Raw genomic sequence first — 11,142 nt, forward strand, 5'->3', positions numbered from 1 at the left:
AGAGAGAGAAATCATATAGAACGCTTTCTTTACATCAAATATAATTTCATACAATATCATCGATATCAAACAAAACTGAGTGCACATCGGGCACGTAGTACAAAAATTTAATATCGACCTTTGACTTGAAACTAATGTAAACATTAATTTTGTAAGCAGGTGTGAAAGTTGCAAGGTAAGCATTATTAGAGTGTACTGTATTTCCGGTCTTTTGTGTATGTTTCTTTGTTGCAATAACTTTAGCTTGTATTTTTAATGGCTATTTCTAAAACTTTAGTCAAAATCAAACACATTTTGACCCCTAAAGTTCACGTACCACATGTGGATTTCAACAAGTTGACATTGTTCGTGCCTCACACTGGCCTAGTCACAGGTACTTGTTTCTTACTTCACCCCCCCCCCCTCCTTAAGAGGGGGACCCCATGTATGTAACAAGTGCCTGTGGGCCTAACCCTATATCTTCAAATGTTTTCAAATGGACGCATGTTTCAAATGTACGTATATATACATACGATTTTTCAGTAACACACAGGTAAACTACAACAGCGCTCAACGTTATATAACAACTATACGTTTCAATGATTTCCCTCCTTTTTTGTTTTGTTTTTGTTTGTTTGTTTGTTTTGTTGTTGTTGTGCTAAATTTTGCGACTGGTCTATATAAATGACTCTACCAACTATATACCACGTAACATTCCCACTTTTCCCGTTTCTTGTTACAACATTGTACAATGCTGGATTCACCAAGCATCGCTCTGTTAACTCTGATGCTTGTGGGTTTACCGGCATAACATACACATACTGATTTTTTTTTTCATTTTTTTTTTATAAGGATGTAATTTTATTAAACATGAAAATAGGTTAAATCACAGGGACCGGTATCAAACAACCATGTTTGACTTGACATGACCTCGATATAATATTCTTCATGTACCTATATATTGTTGTCATGTCGAGTCAAACATTGTAAGATACCGGCCTCTGTGGTAAGAACGGTGGATACTGTGGTAGCGCCCTCTAGGATCACACTGATATATCCGTGATGATGTGTATACTTAACGGATGTTGTTTACATCCCTTCTGCAAAATTCATCAGATGTTGTGCAGTACCGAAGGTTATTAGGTTATTGGGCCTACATATTGTATTAGGTTATTAACTGAGTCTGGATCCTATTTCTTGCAATTATTTACAAAAGGCATTTGGGACTTTTATACTACCTTAACTGTTAAGGTATCGACTATGATATCTTTATGATGAGAGTAATTGTATATAGACAGGTGTATGTAGTCTATTATACAAATCAACATGGAACCGCGTTGTTGTTAAGCTTTTGATTATATGAATATAGTCATGCAGGACTATAGAATCTCGCACGTAATCGATACTTAATTAAGGAGAAGATAGATGTTGGATAAAAATTCTGAATTAAAATAGTTGGGAGAGGGGAGGGGGTGGTGGAGGCAAAAACGTCCGTAAGTTTCTCTACACTAAGTGCGAAATCTACTACATGATTATTTTTAAAAAAAAATTAAAACTTTTGAAAATTACATTTAAAGCTTAGGTGACAATAAATACTACATTTACTCCTTTTCCTGTCTGGATAAAAGGTATACATGTATATAGTGTTGTTAGTACTTGTGCTTGGTAATCGATTTGGATTATCATTCATACATGTATATAGCTTTTAACAGGGATGGTTTCATACATTGACATTCTGACCTTGCCCCTGATAGACCTAGTGTAATATTGAATCACGTGATGTACAGGCATTCTGATTCAGCATTATTAAACAAAAACAGCAAAGGAGGATGTATATAAAATACAAGATACCTCGAGATCAACTTTAACAGTACATTTGTAATACAGAGCTGAGCCCTTGATCCATAGTAAGTATTACCAACGATGAGCACATTCTCCATCTCGGGTCAAGATTAAGCATTAATTTTGTCTTCCTTTTTTTTCGAGGAGGTGGAAGGACATTATCCAGCTTAATTTCACCGTTTTGTGGACATATTAATGACCACTTAAAGTCGAGTGGACAATAATGTAACCAAATATTTCAAGGGGCGGAATGAAATTTCGGTGTTCCGTTGGCGGTTATAATAGACGTACATTTTTTCAAGCTCCACAGCAAGGGATTTTGGTATATACATATATAGACCATGACGTCGTAATATTCAATGACCCGACCAACCGAACGAAATATGACCTCTGGATGGTAGTATATACTGATCTGTATTTTATTTTTCAGATGGAAACCAAAACACTAGGCCGAGGACTCACAGCTGTGGAGCGTTTATTTTTTTACGGCATGCATGGTCTGCTTGATGAAATTGTATTCACAGCTCTCTATGACGTCATCTACGAACCGGAAGGAAACAAGCAGCTAAAGGGCTACTCCACGATATTCTCGTTTTTTATATATGGAGTCTGTAGCTACTTAGTGGAGCGCATGTATGTTCGAATGAAGGAAAAAGGGGTTCCATTCCAAGTTCGAATTTTTATCTATTTAGTTGTGCTGTACTCTTGGGAATTTTCTTGCGGTCTTCTGCTGAGACAGTTTGACGCATGCTCGTGGGACTACAGCCACTACAGGTTTAACATTATGGGACTGATTACACTAGAGTACGCCATATTTTGGCTCCCGCTTTGTGCGTGGAATGACGTTCTTTATAAGTACCTGTTGAGTATTAAACTTTCCTGGCACGGCACTCATGACAAATCTTCTTAGAAAAGAACATTTGAGCTGCTTTGAGCTGCTCACTTTGATGTTGGACCCCATTGATCTGACTCTCAACAAGGACATCTACAAGTCCACGCAATTTGTAGTAGGGAAGGAAATGTTTTTATTTGGTTTTTTTAAAAATTATTGTAAACTTAAGTTTTGATCTCACTAGACTCTATCAAATAGATTCAAGTGATATAACGACTCGTTTTTATATTCTTATATTTTCTTATTTTACAATTTGTTTTGCATCGGTTTTATGTGATAAAAGTATATGATTGTTTCTTTAAGTTCAACACATGTACATTGTATATGTTTGTTATAGCTTGTAATAGTTTAGTCAAATCCACTTTCTGCAAAACGCAAATGGAGGTGTGTCCCTTTGCAGAACCAACCCAAGGGTCCAAAGGGAGTCAAACAATATGTTTTCATTATGCTACCAAAGTTCGGACATGCTGCATTAAACTCACAGCTGAGTGAAACAAAATCTTTTTAAGGATGATCGTCTCCATAATAAATAGCAAAGCTGCAAACCCCAAAGTTGCTAACGTCCACTGTGGGAATTTCATGATGGTTTTTTCTTCTTCCAAAGATGGCGGCCAAAGGACATAACTTAACAAAGTATGGATTCAGCTGTTACGTTTTGTCTTCATCGACAATCATATTACTGTTATCACGATTTTTATAATGTTAACACGGATTTGCGGTAATTAACAACGATGTAATACTAACATTTCTTTGTGCATTGTTTTACTGATCAATAATTAATCAGCTTGATTGACGAATTTTGTAGTGTGAAGTGTGCTCAGTTATACATGACATGTTTGATATATACAAGTATGAAGGTTTTTATTTTACTGTAGATCTACTTGAATAAAAGTTGGAATAAACTGATATCTAACGTTTTACTGAATAGAGGGTTGAAAAACATGGAACCCCTCCCTCCCCCCCCCCCCCCCCCCCAACTATACTTATTGGGATCCTTGTTTCATAACTTTGTAGTGTTCATGAGATTTTAAGAAAGAAGTTTCATTTTTGAAAATACATGAAGGTATGAACCGCGCTTAATGAAAGGTATACCGGCATGAAGCATTGCAGTTCATACCCTCATGTACTACATTTACATTTTGCTAGTACTTTCATTTCTGTCGTAATTCCCAACCTTTGAAATAGAACAAGAACGACTTTACTTATCAAGTTTTACATTCACACGCGCATTGTCTATAACTGTTGTAGACACTGCGATTGTAGCGCGTTCATAAGGAAATATATCAATGACAACATAATTGGAAATGTATTTACACCTACATTTATATATCGACCTCATCAAAAGGCTAGTATATTGTTAGTGAACATTCTAATGTGACCTGGGTGGATTCATCAGTGCGTATACTACGAATTCGAACGGCTGCATTACATTATGCATCATAAATAACAGATGTTGATTGGTTGAGTGTACATCACCATTACCGGTGAAGGGCTGCAAAATTTAGGACTATATATGCTCGGCTCTTATGGCCTTTGAGTAGGGAGGGATCTTTATCGTGATACACCAGCTGTGACCGAAGGCTCGCCCCCATTTAGTCGCCTCTTACGACAAGCAAGGGGATACTGAGGACCTATTCTAACCCGAATTCTCACGGGTCTTTTGGATATAACTTACAAGCAGAGGTCCCACGTCAAGACAGGCATTGATACGTTAAGAAATCCCTACTGCTACGACACTAGGCGCTAATCATAGACCATATATACATTGTATACTATACTTACAACGGGTGACGTCTTAATACAAGTGATAACATTCTCGAAGGGATGTAAACAACCATTTGCAACTCTGAGGACACATTTTGTTTCTACCCCGCGGTAGTTAGATCAACTCTGAGGACACATTTTGTTTCTACCCCGCGGTAGTTAGATCAACTCTGAGGACACATTTTGTTTCTACCCCGCGGTAGTTAGATCCGGTTTATAGTGTCGTCTATCCGCGTGTGAATAACTCCACCACGTATTTAGCGGCATTGTTGAAATTGCCAGAAAATATGTTCTCTGTTTTTGTTTTTTTTTTGGGTTTTTTTTTTTGATTTTTTGTTTTTTCCTTTTATTTGAATATATTTACAGTCACTGAATCTTTTCTCTTATATTTCTTTTGCAATTGACATTACTTTCATCATACAATGAATATACATGTTTGTTGCATGCAAACTAGTTCGATCCGGTTTTCTAGTATCACATGTCTGCATAATCATTACGAAATAGAAGCCCCTCACCGGTCTTGGTGACGTATCCATATGAGTGAAAAATTCTCGAGTGAGACGTTAAGCAAGATACAATCAATCAATCATCGGGTGATAAAGGTAGCAATCAGTGCAAAAAAATGTATAACCTGCGTAGACATTTATTACATATTGTAACATGCAGATGAATAACGCTATATTATGCGATGATATTTTTCGTACTTGAAAGTATTTATATTCAAACGGGAGTACTGCCAACGGTACATAATACACCCATGAAAAGCTAATATAGGGCGTTTTTCTTACACCATGATTTGTAGAATTTGGCTTCAAGTATCAGCAATCATCAGGGTGTGACATACTTTCTTTACATCGTAAATACAGACAAATCATGTACTCTGTATTTAATATCTTGACTTGACATAAAGTGTATATGTACCATCTTTGACAGTCCTAGCCCCAACAGTTCGGTCTGATATTGCCTACACGGTTTTCCTAATAAGTGATACTGCGACTTCGACTTTGAAAAACAATAGAGATCTTTAACTTATCATGCTGATCAAATGTAGCAAGTTGCAATAACCTGGAGCTTATGGTTTGGTATGTATCCCTACAAGGCTTTCCTGATAAGTGGCACTGTGACCTTGACCTTTAATCTTGAAAACAATAGGCTTCTTCCTCTCATCATGCTGATCAAATGTACAAAGTTGCAATATCCTGGAGTTTACGGTTCGGTTTGTATCCGACATACACATACAAGGCTTTCTTACTTAGTGATACTACGATCTTGACCTTTGACTTCTGACCTTGAAAAACAATAGGCATCTTCTTCATGGTGATTAAATATATTAAGTTGTAAAATCCTGGAGCTTACGGTTCGGTCTGTATTCTGCCCACAATATCCAGATGGACGGACGGACGACGCCATACCATAATACGTCCAGTCTTCGACGGGCGTATAAAAATACAGAAAAATGCAATAAATAAAATGTAATTCTTGGGTAAGTTATACGGGAGGTGAAGGTCGCAAACATTGCAGACAGAAGGAAACGGTGCGTTTGGGGTGAAATTTGGTCTCGCGTCCAAATTAAACAATATTTCTCAAAATTCTTTTATAGGGTTTATGTTTCCATAAAATGATTATCATATGTCCGTAGGAAGCTATATTTAATTATGATAATATATGTATACGTAAATACAGTATAGTTTACGATAACATTGTGCCATTTTGACGTTACTTTATGCGACGTCATGAACAAGAAGGCTATGACATGAACTAATGATTAAGATACATGTATTCCATCTTATTTCGCGATATGCTATGAGTTTTATTTAACAAATGTACACTATGATTTTTATTTGAAAAGTAATTCACTCTCTCCGAAAGTACGATTTGGATGGCGATAAATTTATTTGTATTTAATAATTGTAGAGCAATCCATATTCCTTCAAGCATCTTCTCTTGACCGGTCACATCTGCTACGAGTCCTCTATGCGGAGTAATTCATAGTTAAATAAAAACGGTCTTAAAAATGGTATAAAACACGTCAGACAGCATTCGACCTAACGATAGTCGTCATAGGTTGTGCCTGTATATGCAATCAAGATCACTATATCGACTACTAATTTGTGAAATGCTGACTTCAAACTAGACTGTTAAAAGTCCTGTAACATCAACTTATTTGTCAGTAGCCTGCCCCGATTTAAGGATTGGTCATGCGTAGAACATGTTCTCGCGAATTGAATCTGACAATACTGAATAACACACCAAAGAAATCTTATATGGATGGAAAGTGGAGGATATGGAGAATAATATTTTGAAACTGAAAACGTTCAAATTTACCTTATTTAGTCAAAAACGCAATTTTAGTAGAAAGTCATCTGAAAAATAGTAAAACCTCTGCTAGACTCAAATCCATGACAAGTTCACCCACAGCTAGGTAATTAGATTTAAAAGGGATATACATGTATAACTGATCTGCATATCTGCATTCATGTTTCAAGAGGAAGTCAGCCATTATTATGACGATGTGCTATTCCTCCTTAAGTTGATTTTTTTGCTATTTGAATTGCTGTAGACATAGTTAAGTTATATCTATTGCTGATTCTTAATATCATATTCTATGTCACTGTTTCTTAGGTTTTTTAAAAACAAAAGTTCGGAGTTGAAGGAATAAGAGAAAAGTTCTTAAAAGGTGATGCCCGCAATATGAATTGTTACTGTAAGATATATACATATAGTAGTGAATTTGAGTGTCATAGTGTAATATATATCGCAGATAATTTTTAAGACAATTGTATGCATGCTTGTTCTCTATATCTAAGTACGTTTGTATATTAACACATGCGATACAGTATCTCCGCACTCTATTATTTTTAAAATGATTTTCAGAACAGTCGTTGCATTATGACAACGTAAAATCTATATCGTGGAAACGTTCCTGGTTTGTTTGTTTCTTTTCGCGACCATTTACAATTATTATATTGCTTGTTGAAGTACTGTATATCAATGCTCGTGTTTTTTTTGTTTTTTTTTCAATCATTGACATACCTGTGCATGAATTTAAAAAAAAATTGTTTTACAATAAAGAAACTCGTACATGTAACAACTCCTCTTAACCACAAGAACTGTACATATTTATCTTTTTTTTCTTTCTTCTTTTTTTTTTTTTTTTTTTTACAAATCAAAAGAATTTGCCTCCCCCTCCCCCCATCGTGCTTGAAATATATATCGGACAACTATAAATAATGACTAGTTCGTCACTTTAGATGCGTGTTGATATGGCCAGTAATCGTCATATCTCATTATCAGGTGACGCCGCAGAAAAATCAAGCAACGAACAAGTCTTACACCCAATATCACACCTTCTCATTCATTTATACAGTGCATACTATACCGGCTTCAATACTGACATGTCATTTACAGTGTCCCCGCATCCTCATTATTATATAATTACCGGTAATGGTTATACGGTTTCCACACATACCTGTATACGTACTTTAAGCGAGGAATATAATTATACATTGTAATTAGGGACCAATGCATATACACATCTTTCAGATCGTTTCCTATCCGAATACACGACAGAAGAGAATTGGTGGATTACATGACATTGTATGAATTATCTTTCCTGCAGTGATTATTACTTTCATCACCCGTTAAAACAATAAAGAATTTTTTTTTAGTGTTTTTATTTATATTTTCAAGTATTTTCTCAAAACACATACGTTAGATTTAAATACTAAAATGTCATATCGTTGACCATTTCTTGACTACATTTGGTGCCGTTGACCACCCCTGGATTTGCAGGTTGTCCTGTCAGGGGCGAAAAGAATCTGGGTTGTGTCTTTGAGGGCGAAGGAGGAAGGAATGTAGTAATTAGGGCTATACGGACCGTGGATATCGGACTGAATACATGTAGCTCAGTGATTAGAGCACCTGACTAGCAATGCAGTCTTTCCCTTTAAACGTTAGGGAATCCCAGCAGCCTGTTGGTAGACCAGCGGTGTATAGGATGAATACGTGGACTTCTGCATCGCAGCCATGATCAACCTTCACGGCCCAACATCTTTTCATTTATCTCAGAACAGTGTATCAATGAACAGAAAAAAATATATGAATAGTTATTTCTTTATTATGGCGTTTATGGGCACGGCCGTATTTACAACACAAAAGAGACGGGCCGCCAGCATGATCAAGGGCAGGCCCAACAAACAACAAAAGCATCATCAAAAGCAAATTCAACATCAACATACAACATATTCTCTAGCAAAGTCAACATTCAAAGTTCAAAAATATCAACATTCACAGTTCAAAGTTCACAGGATATCAAGAGTACTTGACCCTGGGAGGTGAAGAAGTCAAACATCTCATGACCTTGACCCTGGGAGGTGCAGAGGTCAAGGACTTGTAGATTTTCACATTTCATCATAAGTTCTGACAGTGCCGCTCGTAAGCGCTAAAACCAGGTACCAACGTCACACTGCACACAGCCGTACCGGAATGAAATATATGCTAAAGTTGATGAACTTCGACTCCGTTTGTGGTGTCGGCATGGAAGAAGAGGTTTTCCTGAAAGTAGAAATTAACAGAAGACGCAGAAAAGGCAAATAAAGTGGAGGGAGGGGTGGGTTTTACGGACAAAAAACCTTTGATTTCTTCACCGACCTAATATGATGCTGTAGGTTTGGAAAATGAAGAGGCAGACATAGCGCCGCCGCTTATTTATAGAGAAAGGGGGTAATATTCAGAATGAACTTCGGTGCATTAGACAAACGGGGAATAACTGCGTATTGTACTGTCTTCGATAAAACCATTCAATAAAGCGAATTTGATGCAAGTGTTATTTTCACTGTCAACAAGTATTTTGCACCGTTAAATCGCACAGATTTCTTTGTTACAGCAAACATATCTTAACAAAGAATACAAGACGAAGGGGCTTTAAAATACACCGTCAGCTCTGTAAACCAGGTCGATCAATTCTACTTCACTCGTGTTACTAGTACTTAGACTGTAGGTATTACACAAACTTTTCAATCGCCCTTTTAAACAAGTTGTTAGTTTATGTAATCTATGTTTGCAGTCAGTTTCCTTTACATTCCGTTGCAATTTAAATTATTCAAAATGCATCCGTTAAAATCTGTCAAATGAGGAAATGCGGGAAGGTAGAACATATGGCATGGTTTTAGAAATTTTATTTCTGTATATATATTTAATTTTGTATTAAATATTTGTACACTGGTTTCTTCTAGGGTTAATTTTGAGGAAGTGCTTGGTGTTTAGTGTATGCACGAAATTCACGAGGTGGTGAACAATTTCTTAACAATGACACGTATTCTCAAAACATGCACGTTTCTAATTTTTTCTGCCACATTTCTTTCTAATAGCTTGTTTCACTCTACCCGGATATACCCTAAATGAGATGGTTACACCTGAGTGGCTCTGTACCTAGACTTTACCGGTGCACATTTATAGTAGTATTGTATCTAGGGAATGCAGTGCAAGAAACAAATGAAAACACTTGAAAACATACATTGCCCAAAGTTATAATCATACCATACATGAATTATTATAAACTTTACAAATAACAAATAGAAGTATGCATGTAAAATTAGAAATTTCAGCTCCTGAAGGATTTAATGAAATGAAGTGCAATTCGGTTGTATTTACTTTTCTTTCAACACAGTATTGGATTTGCGTATAAATGACGGTACATAAACTAACCGAAAAAATGAGAGTTTCCTGCAGAACATGTATTCCAAACTTTATTTTGGTTGGTATTTTGCAATTGAATATCTTAAAGTTTTCCTATCACTAATTTTAAAAATTATGAATTCAAATACAAGCACCGATATTCTTGGCTGAAAGTGGATCCACCCCTTAATCAGATATGTTGTTTTGTAATTCATTGTCAACTTTCGACTTCCATGCATAGGGTATCAACATAGAGATTTTGAAACACTAGGTCTGCCAGTTTGAAACTGATTCGTCCATTGCATCTGACAAGAAGATATTTATATGTATCGCAAAGAATCATCTGGTCAGATACATGTTCAATTCACTGGAATCAATTAACAAAATTGATTGGATTCTCTTTTTCATTTTAAAACTTTTGTACAGGCTTGGATTTCATGCAAAAAAATCTCTTAAACTTAAGTTTTCTTTTATTTGAACAATCAAAATTTGAGTAAAATCGTCCAAGTTTCGACTGAAGCTTTTATTTCTTCCGAAAAAGCTAGGCCATATTTCGGGTGCATGTAGACCCAGACCACTCAGGTTTGCTGAGCGGAACTCTTACCCCTCTATTTCCAAACACAACCCATTAATACTAATCTTTTTTTAAATTTTTTTTTTATTTCATTTGATAATCTGACAGGGAATATTTTAAAGTGAATGTTTTCATATATCTTTCAATTCAATTTTTGACAGCTGAATTTCCTACAAGTAAGTTAGTTAATTACCGATAACATTTGTAATTGTTTTGGGTGCGTCTTGTTTGCTCATGTATTTGTTTTGGTGTACTTTTATATCGTCAAGCAAAGAAAAAAAAATCTCGATATCATAGACCAACCAACGCATTTGTGTTGTTGTAAACGCCGAAAAAATATATTGAATTCTTAGAAATAAATCACTATCTGACCGACTTTGCCATAAGTAATTCTTCAATGCGTGTGTGTATAAAA

The sequence above is a fragment of the Ostrea edulis genome, chromosome 7 (assembly GCF_947568905.1).
Source record: "Ostrea edulis chromosome 7, xbOstEdul1.1, whole genome shotgun sequence".
Classification (NCBI taxonomy): Eukaryota; Metazoa; Mollusca; class Bivalvia; order Ostreida; family Ostreidae; genus Ostrea; species Ostrea edulis.